At 45.5% G+C, this 18,879-nt stretch overlaps 1 pseudogene; it reads left to right on the top strand.

Moving 5' to 3' along the window:
* Positions 1–13,700: 13,700 nt before the first annotated feature.
* On the top strand, positions 13,701–14,493 carry LOC118632607 (annotated as a pseudogene).
* Positions 14,494–18,879: the final 4,386 nt, after the last annotated feature.

The raw sequence follows: 18,879 nt of genomic DNA, 5'->3' as shown, positions 1-18,879 counted from the left end.
GAGCAAAAGCAGTTCTGAGAGGGAAGTTCATAGCACTACAGGCCTACCTCAAAAAAACAAACAAACAAACAAACAAACAAAAAAAACAAAAACAAGAAAAATCTCTAATAGAATATCTAACCTCAAAACTTAAAGAATTAGAAAGCAAACAAAAAGAAAACCCCAGAGCAAGTAGAAGGAAGGAAATAGTAAAGATCAGAGCAGAAATAAATGACATAGAGACCAAAAAAAAAAACAATTCAAAGGATCAATAAAATAAAGAGCTGGTTTCTCGAAAAGATAATCAAGAGTGATGGACCCTTAGCTAGACTCACCAGGAAACAAAGAGAGAGAACCCAAATACACAAAATCAGAAATGAAAGAGAGGTAACAACTGACAACATAGAAATACAAAAGATCATTAACAACTACTATGAACAATTATATGGCAACAAATTGGACAATCTAAGCGAAATGGACAAGTTTCTAGAAACACATAGTCTCCCAAAACTGGATCAGGAAGAGATAGAAAACTTGAACAGACTAATAACAACAGAAGAAATTGAAGATGTAATCAAGACTCTCCCAGCAAACAAAAGCCCAGGCCCTGATGGCTTCACGGGGAAGTTTTACCGAGCATTCAAAGAAGAACTAATACCCATTCTCCTCAAATTATTTCAAAAAATTCAAGAAGAAGGAAGACTTCCAAACTCATTTTATGAAGCCAGCATAATTCTAATTCCAAAACCAGAAAAAGACACACCAAATAAAGAAAACTACAGGCCAATTTCCCTGATGAACATAGATGCCAAAATCCCGAACAAAATACTAGCAAATCAGATCCAGCAATACACCAAAAAAATTATCCACCATGACCAAGTGGGATTCATCCCAGGGATGCAAGGCTGGTACAATATTCTAAAATTAATAAATGTGATACACTACATAAATAAAATGAAGAATAAAAATCACATGATCATATCAATAGATGACGAAAAAGCCTTAGACAAAATCCAGCATCCATTTCTGATAAAAACGCTCAGCAGTGTGGGAATAGAGGGATCATATCTAGACATAATAAAGGCCATATATGAAAGACCTACAGCCAACATCAAACGCAATGGGCAAAAACTAAAAGCATTTTCCTTTAGAACAGGAACAAGGCAAGGATGCCCACTTTCGCCACTCTTATTTAACATAGTACTGGAAGGCTTAGCCCCAGTAATCAGACAGGAAGCAAAAATAAAAGGGATCTAAATTGGAAAGGAGGAAGTGAAATTGTCATTATTTGCAGATGACATGATACTATACATAGAAAACCCCAAAGACTCCATCAAAAGTTTACTAGACTTAATAAATGAATTTGGCAAAGTAGCAGGATACAAAATTAACGTCAAGAAATCGATGGCATTCTTATACACCAATGATGAACTCACAGAAAGTGAAACTAAGCAACAATCCCATTTACCATTGCAGCAAAAAAATTAAGATACCTAGGAATAAACTTAACCAAAGAAATAAAAGACCTATTCGCAGAAAACAACAGGTCATTGAAAAAAAGAAATAGAGGAAGATATAAAAAAGTGGAAGCACATACCCTGTTCATGGATTGGGAGAATTAACATCATTAAAATGTCCATATTACCCAAAGCAATCTGCAGATTCAACGCAATCCCCATTAAAATACCAATGGCATACTTCACAGAATTAGAACAGTTATTTCAAAAGTTCATAAGGAACCAAAAAAGGCCTCGAATAGCCACAGCAATCTTGAAAAGGAAGAACAAAGTTGGAGAGATCACAATACCAGATTTCAGGTTATACTACAAAGGCACTGTAACAAAACAGCCTGGTACCGGCACAAGAACAGGCATATAGACCAGTGGAACAGAAAAGAGAACCCAGAAATGGACCCAAGGCAATATGCCCAATTAATATTTGACAAAGGTGGCAAGAGCATACAGTGGAGTCAGGACAGCCTCTTTAATAAATGGTGCTGGGAAAATTGGACAGCTACTTGCAGAAAAATGAAACTAGACCATCAACTTACACCCTACACCAGAATAAACTCAAAATGGATAAAAGACTTAAATGTGACTCATGAATCCATAAAAATCCTAGAAGAGACTGTAGGGAACATAATTTCAGACATCATACGCAGCAGAATTCTTACTGACACATCACCTAAGGCAATAGAAACAAAGGAGAAAATGAACACATGGGACTACATCAAACTTAAAAGCTTTTGTACAGCGAAAGATACAATCATCAAAACGGAAAGGCTACCCACTATATGGGAGAGCATAATTGCCAATGATATATCAGATAAGGGGTTAATTTCAATACATATAGAGTGCTCATACAACTCCACAAAAGGAAGACAAAGAATCCAATTAAAAAATGGGCAGAGTAACTAAATAGACATCTTTCCAAACAGGACATACAAATGGCTAAGAAACATATGAAGAAATGCTCATCATCACTAATCATCATAGAGATGCAAATTAAAACAACAATGAGGTATTACCTCACACCTGTCAGAATGGCTGCCATCAACAAATCATCAAACAACAAGTGCTGGTAAGGTTGTGGAGAAAAGGGGACTCTAGTGCACTGCTGGTGGGAATGCAGACTGGTGCAGCCAGTATGGAAAACAATGTTGTGTTACCTCAAAAAATTAAAAATTGAACTTCCATTTGACCCAGTGATTCCACTTCTAGGAATATACCCTAAGAAGCCTGAAACACCAATCAGAAAAAATATATGTACCCCCATGTTTGTAGCAGCACTATTTGCAATAGCTAAGATCTGGAAACAGCCCAAGTGTCCATCAGTAGACGAATGGATAAAAAAGCTGTGGTACATATACACAATGGAGTACTATGCAGCGGTAAGAAAGATAGATCTCTTATCCTTTGATACTACATGGTAGGACCTGGAAAGTATCATCCTAAGTGAAACAAGGCAAACAGAGAAAGACAAGTTTCATATGATCTCACTTATTTGTGGAATATAATGAACATGGCAGTCTGAGGAATGGGGTAGTCCCAGAGACGTGGAAGTGGGGTACAGACTGACAATCACCAGAAGAGGGAGGTGGTGGGGGAGAGATAAACCACAGAACTTATATGCATGTATGCATTAACAATGTACATGGACATCAAACTGGGGAAGGGGTGCGGAATGAGGGAGAAGAGGGAATCAGTGGGGGTAAAATGAGAAACATCTGTAACAAATATTAATTAATAAAAAAAAAAGAAAAGAAAAATGAAAACAAACAAACAAAACAAATACACAGAGTAGCTGACTGGATAAGAAAGCATGACTCACATATATGCTGTTTACAAGAGATCCACCTCACAACGAAAGACTCACATAGGTTGAAAGTGAAGGGATGGAATAAAATCTTTCAAGCAAATGGAAAGGAAAAAAATGCTGGGGTAGCCATACTCATATCTGATTTAGTAGATTTCAAAATGAAGACCATAACTAGAGACAATGAAGGCCACTACATAATATGGAAAGATTCTATCCAACAGGAAGATATAACCTTGGTAAACATATATGCACCCAATATAGGAGCACCAACATATATTAAATATCTTCTGGAGGACTTCAAAGGAGAAATCAACAGCAATAGAATATAGCAAGGGACTTTCACACCCCACTGACATCACTGGATAGATCTTCTAGACAAAAAATTAACAAGAAAACAGAGACTCTAAATGAAGCGCTAGATCAAATGGATTTAATTGATATCTACAAAGAATTATACCCCAAAACTGCAGAATTCACATTCTTCTCATGGGACATTCTCAAAGATAGACCACATATTAGGGCACAAACTAAGTCTCTAAAAGTTCAAAAAGATTGAAATCATATCAAGCATCTTCTCAGATCACAATGGTATGAAACTAGAAACTAATTGCAACAAGAACATGCAAAGACATTTTAAAACATGGAGGCTAAATAGCATGTTATTCAACAGTGAATGGGTTACCATCGAGATCAAGAGAGAAATTATAAACTTCCTGGAAACCAATGTAAATGAACACACAACAGCATGAAATCTATGGGATGCAGCGAAAGCAGTTCTGAGAGGGAAGTTCATAGCACTACAGGCCTACCTCAAGAAGCAAGAAAAATTTCTAATAGACTATCTAACCTCACAACTTAAAGATGTAGAAAGCAAACATAAAGAAAACCGCAGAGCAAATAGAAGGAAGGTAACTGGATCGCATAGTCCTTTTTGGGACCAGGCTCTATGCCTATGGGCTGCTGGGTCTCACAGTCCTCTCTGGTGCTTCCGCACCCCACAGGTCCTGTGGGTAACTAGATCACACAGTCTCTGCTGGGTTGCACAGGCCTTTCTGGCTTCCCAGCACCTTGCAGTTCTCGTGGTCAGGCAGCTGGATCGCATCAGTCTTTCTGTGGTTCTGGCTTCTCACTGCTCTTGTGAGCTGCTGGACTGCACAGGCCTCTGTGGAGCCCCAGGTCCCACCACTGGCAGCTGGGGAGTGCTGCTGCCCCATGGGGCTCAACTACTGCTCATTTCTTGCTGTAGTTTTTGAGGATGGGTCTCAGCTACTGGTCTGTGCTTCTGTTGCCTGGGTATGGATGTCTGCTCCCCAGCCTCTGTTGCTGGGGGTATATCTTAACTCTGATTGGGCTGCTACTATGGGGGATGGGGTTGGGCTCTGGGCTGTCTGCGGCTTCTGTGACCGGCACGTTGGGAGCTCCACTACTCTGCACTAGTCTGTGTTGACACAGAGTGTCCACTGGTCCCATGGTGCCAGGTGCGCTGATGAGCTCAGGTTGCTGGGCCCTAGCCGCTCCCACTGCCTCCTTCCAGGGAAGACCCGGGATATTCTGAAATGGTGAGACCTCCCCACGGTGCAGGGTGAAGCGCCCTGAAGGGCCACTTTCCAAGGTAGCCGGCTGCTCCGTCCACAGCACAGGAACTTCTGGTCTGTGACTCTGCACTCCTCGGGTTTGGTCGTCCACCTTCACGTCCACTCACACTCTCTCACACTCTCGCTCACTCTCTCACACTCTCACCCTCCCTCTGGTCCTGCCCACCGCCATCTTCCCAGGAATCACTTTAGGTTTCTTATGCTCTTTTTTCCTATTTTCTTGGGGTAGGAGTACATATTACTAATTTAATATGGTTCCTCTATTGTAATGTAAGCATTTAGTGTTAAATACTTTCTTCTCAGCACAGTATACTGGTGTCTTACTAATTTTGTTATATTACACTTTCATTTTCATTCAGTTTCCCTTCTCATGAGGTTTCCTCTTTGACCTATGGTCAAAGACTTTTAGGTGGTAAGGGGACAGTTCTCTCTCAACTGCTTTTTTTTTTTTTTCTGTTTCTTTTCTTTTTTTTTTTTTAATCTTTATTGTTGAATGTAAAATGTATTACAGATGTTCCACATTTTTCTCCCATTGACCCCCTCCTCCCCCCTCCCGCCCCCCTCCCGCCTTTTCCCACACAATTGTTTGTGTCCATTGGTTATGGATATATGTTCTTTGGTTTATTTCTTCGCACCCCCCACCCCCAACTCCTTTCCCTTTGAGGTTTGTCAGTCTAGCAATGAATTTGTACTTCTTAAACTCTTCACCTTTTTCACCCATTCCCCCAACCTCCCTCCCAACTGTATCTATAAGAATGTTCCTTTTCTACCTGTTCATTTTGTTTGTAGATTCCATTGTTGATAGATATGTATTCATTGCCATTTTGTTTGTTCATATATTTTATCTTTTTCATCAAAAAGACCCTTCAGCATTTCATATAATAATGGTTTGGTGGTGATGAACTCCTTTAACTTTTTCTTGTCTGGGAAAGTCTTTATATGGCCATCAATTCTAAATGACAGCTTTGCAGGATAGAGTAATCTTGGTTGTAGGTTCTTGCTTTTCATCACTCTGAATATTTCTCGCCACTACCTTCTGGCCTGCAAAGTTTCTTTTGAGAAATCAGCTGACAACCTTATGGGAACTCCCTTGTAGGTAACTAGCTGCCTTTCTCTTGCTGCTTTTAAGATTCTCTCTTTGTCTTGAACCTTTTGCATTTTGATGATGATGTGTCTTGGTGTGGGCCTCTTGGGGTTTATCTTGTTTGGGACTCTCTGTGCTTCCTGGACTTGTATGTCTGTTTCCTTCACCAAGTTAGGAAAGTTTTCTGCCATTATTGTTTCAAACAGGTTTTCGATTTCTTGTTCTCGCTCTTCTCCTTCTGGCACCCCCAAGATGCGAATGTTGGCACACTTGAAGTTGTCCCAGAGGCTCCTTACACTATCCTCATTTTTTTGGATTCTTTTTTCTTTTTGCTGTTCTGATTGGGCGTTTTTTGCTTCCTTATATTCCAAATCGATGGTTTGCTCCTTGGATTTACGTACTCTATTATTGAAGCTGTGTAAATTATTCTTTATTTCAGTTAATGCCTCCTTCAATTCTAACTGTGCATCTATGATTTCTGACTGGTCCTTTTTATGCTCTTGAGGTCCTCACTAAGTTCACTGAGGTTCTCACTAAGTTCACTGAGCATCTGTTAGGTTGCTTATCTCCATTTCGCTTAGTTCTTTTCTTGGGGTTTTGTTCTGTTCTTTCATTTGGGACCTGTTTCTTTGTCTCCTCATTTTGGCTGTCTCCCTGTGTTTGTTTCAGTGTATTACTTAACGAGAGGTATGGGGCTAGCTCAGACCAGATGCTGCTCGTTTGAAAGAATTTAGGAAAAACCTGAAGCAGAATCCAAGACAGGCCAATCCTATGGTTAAGCAAGTGGCAACAGCTTGGGTGGGCCTGAAAGTTGGGTGGGGCAGGGCAGGGCCTCAGGCAGTCACCAGGGCGGGGCTACCAGTGTGAGCCAAGTTGCTGGAGTCCCAGATATGGCTTCTGTCTGCCGCCCCAGGGAAGATCTCACCAAAGGAACAAAGACCTCTGACAGCACGTTTGTCCTGGAGAAAGCCCCCTCTCCAGCCCTCGTTCCAGTGCCAAACAGCTCAGTTCTTCCCTGTATGTCTCTGGCACCCCTTGAGCTGCCTCCTCTCCAAGCTTAGAGGGAGAGAGTCCGATAAGTTCATGCGCAAGCCCTTTATGGAGCTGCCTGGGGCTCCAGCCGCTTCAGCTTCCCTGAGCCTCAGTTCCTGCTGGTTTTTCCAGCCAGAAGTTATGGGGACTTCTCTTCCTGACACTGGAACCCTGAGTGGGGCACCTGGTGTGGGACGGGGACCCCTCAGTCCTCAGGGAGGACCTTCCCTGCCGAGGTGTCCTCCTGATTTTTATCCGCCACACGTGGGTGTGGGACCAGCCCGTCGCGTCACCTCCACCACCGCCCCTCACGCCGCTGCCCCTCCTACCAGTCTGGATGTGGCTGCTGCTTTAATTCCGTAGTTGTAGGACTTCCATTCAGCTTGATTTCAGGTGGTTTTGAATGATAGTTGTTCTGTAGGTTAGTTGTTACTTTGATGTGGTTGTGGGAGGACGCGATACCGTGTTTACCTACGTTGCCTTCTTGACCAGAAGTCTCTCTCAACTGCTTTTGAGAATTTTTTCTTTCTCATTAGTTTTCAGAAGTTTGACTGTGATGTGTCTTGGTGTGGATTTCTTTGGGCTTATCCTGCTTGAGGTCCTCAGCCTCTTGAATCTGTGGATTTGTGGGTTGTTGTTGTGGGTTTTTTGGGTCAAATTTAGGAAGTTTGGGACCATTGTTTCTTTGACTACTTTTTTAGGCCTACCTCTTTTCCTCCTTTTCTGAGACACTGATGACACAAATAGATCTTCTGATTTTGTCTCACAGGTTCCCGATGAACTGAATTTGTTTTCCTTCAGTCTATTGTAGCTCTGTTGTCTGATTGGGTAGCTTCTATTAATTCTCTTTAAGTTCACTGATAGGTTCCTTTTTGCCCCCTCACCCCCACCCCACCATTCTGCTGTTGAGATCATTTGTTGCATGATTTTTAATTTGGTTATTGTATTTTCCAGTTCTAATATTTTCATTTGTTTCTTCTTTATATTTTCTATTTGTTTGCTGAGACTTTTTCATTCATTTCAAGTGAGTTGTAATCACTCATTGAAGCATTTTCATGCTAGCTGCTTTAATATCTTTGTCAGATCATTTTAACAGCACTGTCATCTTAGTGTTTGTATGTATGGACAGATTTTTTTAAAAAATTCCAGTTGACATTTTTCTGGATCTTGCTATGATGAATGATTTTTTATTAAAACCCAGACAATTTGTGTATTATTTATGAGACTCTAGATCTGAATCTAAACTTTCTGGCTTAGCTGGTTTCTTCTGACACCAATATGGCAGGAGACAGCAGGGGAGTGCACCATATTACTGCCATTTGGGGGTAGAGTCCAGTTCCCAACTTGGCCTCCATTGACACTGAGGAGAGGTCTCCTTATTATACCAGGCAAGGGTGGGAGTTCCAACTATCTACTAGGTCTTTATGATAGCACTGTAGTTGGAGCAGTAGGAGCACATTGGTATTGCTCCCAATGTGGTCCCCACTGACACCAGGGCTCATGAATGAACAATTTAGCTCCTTATTCAGCCTTCTCTCATGCCATCCTAACAAGGGGTTGGAGCGCCTCATTACAGCCTGGTGACAGTGGAAGTCTGGCTCTCTACTCAGCCTTTGATGACAGATATGGGGATAGGGCCACTGTTTTTTGTGTGGTGCTTAGCTAGAGTAGCCGGCTATTATTTACAAGTTTTATCTCTATATTTCAGAGAAGAAAATGGAGAACTGGGAAAGGGATACTGTCCCAGGCCTCACAGCTGGAAGAAGCAAAGCTGTGCTAATGGTGCTACCCAGCACCTACACAGTTAGGTTAGTTCCCTGAGGAGGGGCTGGTTCCCACAGCAGCCAGGTGTGTGAGGCCTGCAGGGATTTGCACTTGGACAGGGCAAGGGGCCTAAGGAGTGAGAACAGTCTGTCAGTTCCCTGTGAAAAGCTTCTTTTTGCTTCCTGGAGAAAGTCTCCCCTCCTCAAGCTGGCAGCCAGGGCCCCTCAGACTGACTTTTCTAAAAGCATCAACCAGGTCACCTCTTATTCCAAACCCTATTGTCCTGTACTTAGAATGGAACCCAAGCCCTACTTTGTTGGCCTTTGTACTTTGTACTTTCTGGTTCACTTGGCTCCATGATGCTTACCTTCTTCTTATCGCCTGGAACACCCCAATCCTGTTCCTGCCTCAGGGCCTTTTCTCTGCTGTTTCTTCACCCTAGACCCTTGTTTGCATGGCTGGTTTCTCCTTATTGGCTGCCTCGACAGAAAGGCCTCCCCAGCATCTGACTACACTTGCATGATAACTGCCACCCTTCCTGCCCTGTCACTCTTGTGTCTCCCGCCTTGTTTTATTTTCTTTCTTTAAAACAAATGTTTTTATTGATTTTTTTTTTTTTTTTTTTTTTAGAGAGAGAGATAGAAACATTGATGTGAGGGAGAAACATAAACTGACTGCGTCATGCACGCCCCCTACTGGGGATCAAACCCACAATCCAGGCATGTGCCCTGACCAAGAATTGAACCTGGACCTCTCAGACCATGGGACAGAGCTCAATCCACTAAGCCATACAGGCAGAGCTGTTTTATTTTCTTTACAGCACACATCCTGCTCTGAAATTGGCTTATATGTTTATTTGTTTACCTGTTTATTTTCTCTTTTTCTTGGGGCCTCATGGCATGGGATAGGATCATCTTTATTTGGCCTATGCTCAATAAGCAAAACCAATAAATGGATGTGTGCTCAGGACTGGCTGGGTGCTGTCTGCTGGTGAGTCTGGAGCAGGCCCAGGCTGACTGGGCCTCTGCCCTGGGGGTGTATCCAAACACACAGAAGCCAGGCTTATCAGCAGGAGGCTGACTGAGGCAGAGGAACTAAGGCAGCTGCCTAGAATCTAAATGACCCTGCCTGATGCAGCCTTGACCAGAGAGCTGGGTCCTTCACTCTCCTGTGGAGAACCAGCTGCGGGCTTCCATGGATAGATTAGTCCCATGCCCAACTCTTGACTTCTTGCCTAGAACAGGAGGCCCCGTCCTGGAAGCGTAGGGTGGGACATGGCCTGGTTTCTGGCCCAGCTCCTGCACAGCCAGGCCATGTGTCTTGCCCTCATTGGCCTCCACTAGCTGCCCCTTAAAGTGCGACATGAAGTCTTGATGCTCCTGTAGCACATGCCTTACCTGCTGGCACAGCTTAGGCCGCCCAGAGCCCAGGGCAGCCAGGAAGGCCCAATAACTGCTCATTAAAGCAGAACAGTGTGGTTTGGGGAAAACATCCTGGCTAATAAGTTGGGAGACTGAGGCTCTTCTGACAGTGCTTTATAAGCCCAGATAAGCCCCACACCCCTTCTTGCCCCCAGGTCCCTTCTGTACATGGGGTGGAGTCACCTGGGGCCTGTTCCCGTGAGGCACTGGGTGCCCCATGGGGTCAGGAATTGGTTAGGGGGCCACTTTCTGTGAGTGGTATGCTCACTGATGTAGACATTTACCTTTCCTTGCTGATCTTCCCAAGGAGATAGAAACTCCAGGTGACTGGGGCCTGCCTGCATCCTCAGGAACCAACAATGCCTGGTATCTAGATGGGTATGTTGACACACATGTTATGGATAGATTGAAGGGACAGATAGGTAAAGATACTCTAGTGAAGGACTTATGGTTATCATTTAAAGATTTACTGATTACTCTGTAAAAGTTTATGATTAGTATGTGAAGCTTCATATCTGTGACTGTCTTGCTATCAAACAGGCTCAGGTAAAGAAAGCACAAGTATAAATGTTTACCACCGTACCAAAGGGCATGTTCACCAAAGCCTCCTGCCCTGTGGAGGGCAAGAGGAGATCATGCTGACTGTTTGTGTGTGCGCATAAGAGAAAGGAGGTTGAATGAGAGAAAGAGAGAGGAGAGAGGGAGAGAAACACACATGGCCAGACTGCTGATCCCCTGAGGGCCCTGCTCCTGGGTGCACACAGCCTGGTGCTGCCCATACCCAACACTTGCAAATCTGAGCTTCCTCAGCCAAAGAAAGGTAGAAGTGAGAATGTCACTTCTCATTTCCTTTGACCAGTTTAAGAAGAAACAGCTCTGCTTTCTGAGAGGCTCATAATTAAATGGATTAAAATGTTTTCCTTCGTGGTGACTTTGCCAACTCGCATCTACCTCTCTCTGGCCCCATTCCCAGGAGCGGATGGAGACTGGGAGGAGGCAGACTGACATGCTGTGTGTTTCCAGAGCAATTAGTTTGTGCATCGTCATTTTGGGAAGAGATTTATGGCTGGCTCTTGGAGCATTCCATCCCAGACCTTGGCGACCCGGATTTGTCTGCTGGAGAAGTTCCTGGAAGTGAAGCCTCAATATTAATTCCAATTACAGTCAGATGAGAGCCCATTCAGAAAGCCTGCCTTTGACAGGTCTCTCCTGCGGCTCTGGACTGACCTTGAGCCACCATTGCTGCTGCCAGCCTCAGAGACAGAGGAGAGTGCACTGGGCTCAGCCCTGGGTCCTGGCAAGTGTGCTGGACTATGAGGGGGAAAGCTGAGCAAGAATGTGGAGGCTGTGACATCTCAGCGTTTTTCATTGGAGGACCATCCTCAGTATCCTCCCCAGATGCTTGTGAAAGGGTGGCATGCAGGGGACATCCATAGTCTGAGATCTCTCAGGCTCTGGGACCGTCCTTAGACCTTGTTTCTGGAATAGACTCTCTAGTCCCAGAATAGGGGCCCAAGTCCTTGATAGACCCATGAGGCATTACAGCCATAGCCTCTAGAAGGTCCCAAGTAAACCCTGGGGCCAGAACCCACTGTGTGACTGTTGGTGTCTACAGGCCCCTGAGAGGCCCTGAGCAGGGCTGTCTATCTGCAGATGAATGTTCTTCATGGTACCAAGACTCCAAGGACTAGCTATAAACCCAAGGAAGCAATTACTCAGTATTGATTATGAATTAGGATAACAACATTATTAATTACATCTAAAGATGTGTAACCACTGCACCAGCCTGTGTATAGCTTTTGGAAGGTATTAATGCTGCTAATTAGGAAAACCGCAGATTTGTCATCAGCTGTAATTACAGCACTCCTGGAGAAGAAAGATGGTCAAGGTATCCAGCCTCCCTTTCCATGACCGAGGCTTTCCAAGGACTTTCTCAGTGGAGGCCTCAAGGGCTACAGCTGTCCCCCAAAGCTGTATATTTCCATCCAATACATGCTCCCTGAGCTCCCAATGCCTGTCATGAAGGGGCTGAGGTGGGCTGAACAGCCACAGGACCTGTGCAGAACAGGGACAGAATGGTGTCGAGAGGCCTGTACTCTGGGTACTGTAAAAAACCTGAGAATCCCCAAGCCCCTTCCAGACAGGAACAAGAGGTTCTTATAAATCATCTAATTTTCCCCTGGCTGAGTAGCTCATCCTCCCAATACACCCAGGTTGTGGGTTCAATCCCTGGTCAGGGCACATACAAGAAGCAACCAATGAATGCATAAATAAGTGGAACAACAAACTGATATCTCTCTCTCTCCAATCAACAACAACAACAAAATTAGAAAAAACTTTAAAGAAATCATCTGGTCTTCATCCTTCCTTTAGACACAGAGAGCTGTGATGAGTGCCCTGGTGAGCCAGCGAGTGGGAGATAAGGCAGAGGGCTGCCTCTCTTGCTATGGTGTTGGCTCCCAGGAGGCAGAATGGGCCCCTTCCTCCAGAACAGAAAGGTGGGAGAAGTGTTGGGTCCCTCCATGGATTTTCTCCTGCTTCTACCTCTGCCAGAACCATCCTTCCCAAACCCACTCCTGCCTACACTTTACTTTTTTTTTTTCTTTATTGATTTTAGAAAGAGAGGAAGTAAGAGGGAGAGAGAGATAAAAAACACCAGTGAGAGCCCTGGCCAGTTTTTCTCAGTGGTTAGAGCATCGGCCTGCGTTCCGGAGAGACCCGGGTTCAGTTCCTGTTAAGGGCATGTACCTTGGTTGCGGTTTGTCCATGGCCCTGGTTGGGTCGTGCAGGTGACAGCCACTCGATGTGTCCCTTTCACGTAGACATTTCTCTCTCTTTCTCTCTTCCTCTCTCCCCCTCCCACTCTACCTGAACAAAAATGGAAAAATGTCCTCGGGAGAGGAAAAAAAAACACAAAAAACATCAATAAGAGAGAATATTGATTGGCCTCCTCCAGCACACCCCTCTTGGGGGATCTGGCCCACAACCTGGGCATGTGCCCTGAACGGGAATCAAACCAGCAATCTCTTGGTGCATGAGTTGACGCTCAGCCACTGAGCCACACCGGCTGGGTATAACTTTACTTTTGCTTAGAGTCACTCCTGGAAGCCTCCCTTGGTCCCCCTCTCCCCTATTGGACAGGAGCCCCTCTCTGGGTTTCCAGAGGGGCCCCTCCAAGGACATACCATGACGGAAGGTTGATATCCATTTTTTCTCCCCACATCATAAGCTCAGTAAACAGTGACTGAATAGAGCTGACTGGTTAACAGTTAGGGGATCAAGCATAGTTCAAGTTACTGATTTGTTTAATTTTTAAACATAGTTTTAATATAAAATCCTGGGAATCAGGGGCCATTTTGTTCTTCTCATGGTTTTTTTGAGGAGAGAAGGAGGAAGCAGGGAGCAGAGCAGTTGGTGGGGAACTCACCATGGCTGCTGCCACCACCACCTCCTGGTGTGGCCAAGTGGGTCTTGGGAGCAAGCAGGAGGATTGGCTGTGGGGAAGTGATGGCACGTACAGATCAACTCGACATAGACAGCCTCATCCAATGGCTGCTGGAAGTGAGAGGGTGCAAGCCTGGTAACAATGACCAGTCACGGAAGAGTGAAATCAGAGGACTACTAGAATTTGAAGCATCACTCAAAATATGTGCTGATATCCATAGACAATACTATGATTTGCTTTGACTTTTTGAGTAAGGTAGTTTTCCACCAGAATGTGGATGGGGGAAGCAGTCATTGAAGACTGCTTCTTATTGGCTTACAAATCAAATATCACGAGAATTTTTTTCCTCTCAGAGGAAACCACGAATATGCCAGCATCAATAGAATGTATGGATTTTATGATGAATGTAAAAGAAGATAGAAGATTAAACTAAGGAAAATGTCCACAGACTCCTTCAACTGTTTACCAATAGCAGCCATCATAGATGAGAAAATATTTTACTGTCATGGGGGTTTATCACCAGATCTTCAATCTGTGGAGCAAACTGGTGAATTATGTGAACAACAGATGGACCAGATCAAGGTCTTTATTGTGATCTTTTGTAGTCTGGCCCTGAAGGTGTCTCAGGTGAAAATGACTGAGCCGTGTCCTTCACATTCGCAGCAGAAGTGGCTGCAGATTTCTCTATGAGCGTGATCTGGATCTTATATGTGCTGATCAGGTAGCTGAAGATGGACATGACTAAAGCAGTAGTTAGTCACTATGTTTTCTGCACCCAATTACTGTGCAGAGTTTGACTATGCAGATGCCATAATGAGTGTGGACAAAACACTACTGTGCTCTTTTCAGATTTAAAGACTGCAGAGAAAAAGGAGCCAAATGCCACAAGGCCCATGACACCTCTAAGGGGTATGATCACAAAGCAAGCAAAGAAAATAGATGTCATTTTACATTGCCTACCTGGGACACGTAACATATAGTATATAGCCTTCATTTTTAAAACTGTAATGTGCATTGGTCAGCTTGCTCAAAGAGTGTGCTTGTGGGCCCTCCCTTCCATTTTCATTCAATCAACGGCACTTGCTGGTTATAACAGCAAATGACTCTCCACTCCCACCCCCATCGCTCAAGTGCTTTGGCTTTTAATTCTCTATTCTTCTGCAAACAACTTAAAAAAATTTTTTTTTCTTTATTGAGTTTAGATAAAGAGGAAAGGAGAGGGAGAGAGAGATAGAAACATAGATGAGAGAGAACATCGATTGGCCGCCTTCTGCATGCCTCCCACGGGGAATCGGGCCCACAACTTGGGCATGTGTCCTGACAGGGAATCAAACTGGTGACCTCTTGGTGCATGGGTCGACACTCAACCACTGAGCCACACTGGCCGGGCATCTTTTGCAAACAACATTAATGATGGTGTTAAAGCTGTGCACCCTAGGACAGTTTATCTTGTCTAAGGGGTAAGGGTACAATTGACCTTTTTAAAAATTTAATACAACCCATGAATAACATAAATGTTTATTTTCCTTAGGATATAGAGAACTGTAGAGTGCTCAATCTGTACATGTTATTGTCACAGTATGCACACTGTTCATACAAACCACTCTGAACATTTTTTAATTTTAAGATATTTTTTTGTTTTTTTAAATATGTTTTTATTTATTTTTAGTTTTAAAATGTTTTTATTGATATTTTTAGAGAGAGATGTAAACATTGATGTGAGAGAGATACATTGATCAGTTGCCTCCTGCACGCCCCCTATTGGGGATCGAGCATGCAACCCGGTATGTGCCCTGACCCAGAATCAAATTGGGACTTCTCAGTCCATGGGACAGTACTCCATCCACTGAGCCACACTGGCTGGGCTAAGATTTTGTTTTAAAGGGAATGCTTATTTCTCTCATTGTCTTGTCATATACAAACTGGTTATTATAGCTATCAACATTAAGAGTAATTCCAGCCTTGCTAGCATCAGTAATATAAGGTATATTTAATTAAGACCCTACTGTATACTTCAAGTAACAATTAAAGCCACTTGAGACCACAGCACACTCCAAAAGGGCATCTGATAGTAGAATCTATCTATAACGGTGGGGAAAAGGCCAAGGAGACCAAAAAGAGCAGACAGCCCTGACCTCTTGAGGGGTGAAGGGACAGAGTTTTGCCCAGAGGATTGACAGAAGACAGGCATTTGGTAGAGGATGCTGCCACCCATGGCAACCTGATGGTGGAGGAATCAGGAGAAAATATTTTGCTTTGCTTCCTGCTGGTGCCTCCCCATGTCTGGGTCCAGCGTGAGCCAGAGGCCAGGGGGCCTTCCAGGGAACAGAAGTGCCATGGACGACATGGGGCAGGCCCACCTCCTTGGAGCCATCTAAAGGGTGGGAGAAGGAGGTCTGTCTTCTGCAGCCCTGTCAACCACCTCAGGGCTGTCCACCAGCCCCACTGCACTCCAGCAGTGGTGGGGACAAAGTGCATTTCTGGGCATTTGGCCGGTGCAGGAGGACAGGGAAACTGAAGTATGCTCTTGTTCCTCTACAGCTGGTGACATCAGACAGTGACATCACCAGAGTGGTGGAGGTGGAGGGCGTCAGAAGTTTAAATAACTCACGGGGAGAGGGGAGGGATGTCGTCAACAGTAGGGGCTGTGCCAGGAATGTTCCCGCTTGTGACTGCAGGAGCCCCAGCAGGTGGCTGAAGCCTTTGTGCAGCTGTCGGAGGTGTGCACAGCTGGGCTCACTACAGTGCATGTACGTTGTGTTTGAGGTGGGGTGCCAGGGCCCCAGCACACAGGACTGCATGGAAGCTGCAGGTAAAGCATCCAGCTCTCCACAGGAGCATCTTTCCTACAGAAAGCCTTGCTTTGTTCAGAGAGGGAGGTTCCCACCTCACCCTTGTCATATTTGGGCTAGAGGGCAGTCCCCAACTGCCTTCTGTAGCTCAGGCCCCTCCTTCCACCTGCAGGCATTCTCCTCCTCTCCAGCTCCAGTCTCTCCCCTCTACACCATCTTCCACGCGGGAGTCTCTGAACAAAAGTCCAGAGCCCACTCAGAGCTGTCCTTGCTCCCTCTGCCTCAGAATAAAGCCCAGAGCGGGTGGGGAGAGGGAAGAAGACAGCTGCCCCCCCCCCCCCCGGAGAGTTGTAAGAATGCCTGAGCTCTTTCTTGTCCCTTTGTGACTGGACTGATGGGGCCGAGGCCTGGGAGTGGGGCTGAGGTCTCTGAGCACGTTCCCATCTGGCAGCCACTCACCTGGTATTCTCGGCCTGTTTCTTCCCTGCCATCCCTGCCAGCTGCACATGTGTCCTGTTGTCCTTAAAGTCTGGCCCCACAGCCCCATGCCTCATACAGTCAAGGTTCTCTGGGCTTTCCCCAAAACCATCCTGAGGTGTCAGCTTGGCCCTCACTTCCTTTTGCCTCAGGGGACTGACTGATCACCTCCATGCTTCTTGCAGAAAGAGGCCAGCTCAGCACCCAGGGTGGCACTGCCTCCTGAGGAGGGTTCCCACATCAAGGCCAGCTGGTTCTGAGTGCAGAGAGTGCCCAGCTGTGGGAATCAGAGAGCCCTGGCCCACAGTGCGGCTCTGAGCAGAAACCACACCTGAAGTAGAAACAGTATCTCAGGCTGTGCTCGGCTGGGTGGTTCACATAGAGGCACGAAGGCCACAGGGCAGCTGTGAGCATAATGGCAACTGTGCTGGACACTTTGCAGGGACCGGGACTGAACATACAGGAACATTCATCCGGGTGCTTGGGCGAGCCCATGCACACTAACCAGGGGGCTGGAGCACTGGCTTTCTCTTATCAGAGGCATCATCCATCTCTCCCAGCAACCCCTGTCCCTTTCAACATGCTACACCCCTCCCCAAGCACTCCCCCTTCCCTGCATGACATGCCCCCTCCTCCAGGACCCCCCCCAAGGACCCGCCTACAGAACCCCCTCTCCTCGCTCCTTTGGTGACGGAGAATCAGTAGACTGTGCAGGGTGTTAAAAAGACCAGAATCTTGCCTGCTGAGTAGCAGTGAGATGGAAAGGTGGGACATGGGGCCCTGGTGAGCCTGGGGTTGGAGTGGAAGACCGAGATCAGAGAATGGAAATGGGGCCTATACCATGGGCCATTTTATCCTCCTGGAGAGTAGTCAAGGTCAGGATCCGCTTGTGGAGGCCTGGTGGGGTGGGGCTGGGGACAGAAGGAAGCTGATGCCAGCAGGCTGTTCGGGATGCTGCAGGTTCTCTCACCCCTACCACACTTTGAGAAAAGCTCACTAAAGTATTGGTCTAATCACTTCTTCCTTCAACTCTTGAGTTCCTTCGTGGACCTGTCCTTCCAGCCCCAGAGGCACATGCTTTGGCCTTGGTAACTCCTGCCTTGCCTTTAGGACACAAGTCCCTTGCGTTGCCTGCCCTCCTGGATCTGGCCCCGACCTCTCAGCCTGGGTTCATCTCCTGCTATGGCCTTCCCACAGCCCCACAGTGTGGCCTTCACTCATTTTCTAAACACAGTGCACTGCAGGCCTCCTTGCCTTTGTTCCGGCCCTTCTCCAACCCAGAGTGCCCTCTCCCATTTGTTCCTCTATCCTTTCAATACTAACCCATCAACAAAGTCTCACATGCTGCTTCTTCCATGAAGCCTGTCTTGATTTCAGTCGGGATGACTCACTCCAGATGGGTGTTGGTTCTGTATGTCACCCCTTCTTGCCTTCAGCCAGGTACTTGCTGTTGCCCCAAAGATAAACCCGAGGGAGTGTTCCAGGTCTAATTTGACCCTATATCCTCCCCAATCCCACCCCATCCCACAAAGCTGTTCTAATAATATCTATCAATAGCTGTTGTAGAAATCACTTCCTTCACTTGCCTCTTGCCTCAAGAGGTGAGGCGGTTCCTTTCACGGGAGCTCTGGCATCATGACATCGTCATGTGCAGACTACAAGGGGTCATGATTATCAGGATCATAAATGTTACTGATCGGGATAATGGGGGATCATTAAACCATGCGTGTATGAAGTATGGAGTTCAGCCTTAAGGTGAGTCATCATTTAAGGATCCGATGAGGCTGCATGAGGGGCAGCAGAAGACCCAGGCCCTGAGGGCCAACACAGTGTTATTGGTGAGGGGTGGTAAGAAATGGGGATGAGAAAGAAAAAGAATATAAAGTAAAGGAGGAGAGAGGAAGAGTCTCCAAGGAATCTGACATGTCCTCTGGTTTTGTCAGACATTTTTGGAACATACAGGAAAGTGCTA

This window comes from Molossus molossus, unplaced genomic scaffold, assembly GCF_014108415.1.
Source record: "Molossus molossus isolate mMolMol1 unplaced genomic scaffold, mMolMol1.p scaffold_m16_p_17, whole genome shotgun sequence".
Classification (NCBI taxonomy): Eukaryota; Metazoa; Chordata; class Mammalia; order Chiroptera; family Molossidae; genus Molossus; species Molossus molossus.
The sequence above is the reverse complement of the archived record's forward strand: the minus strand, read 5'-3'. Positions and strand labels throughout refer to the sequence as shown.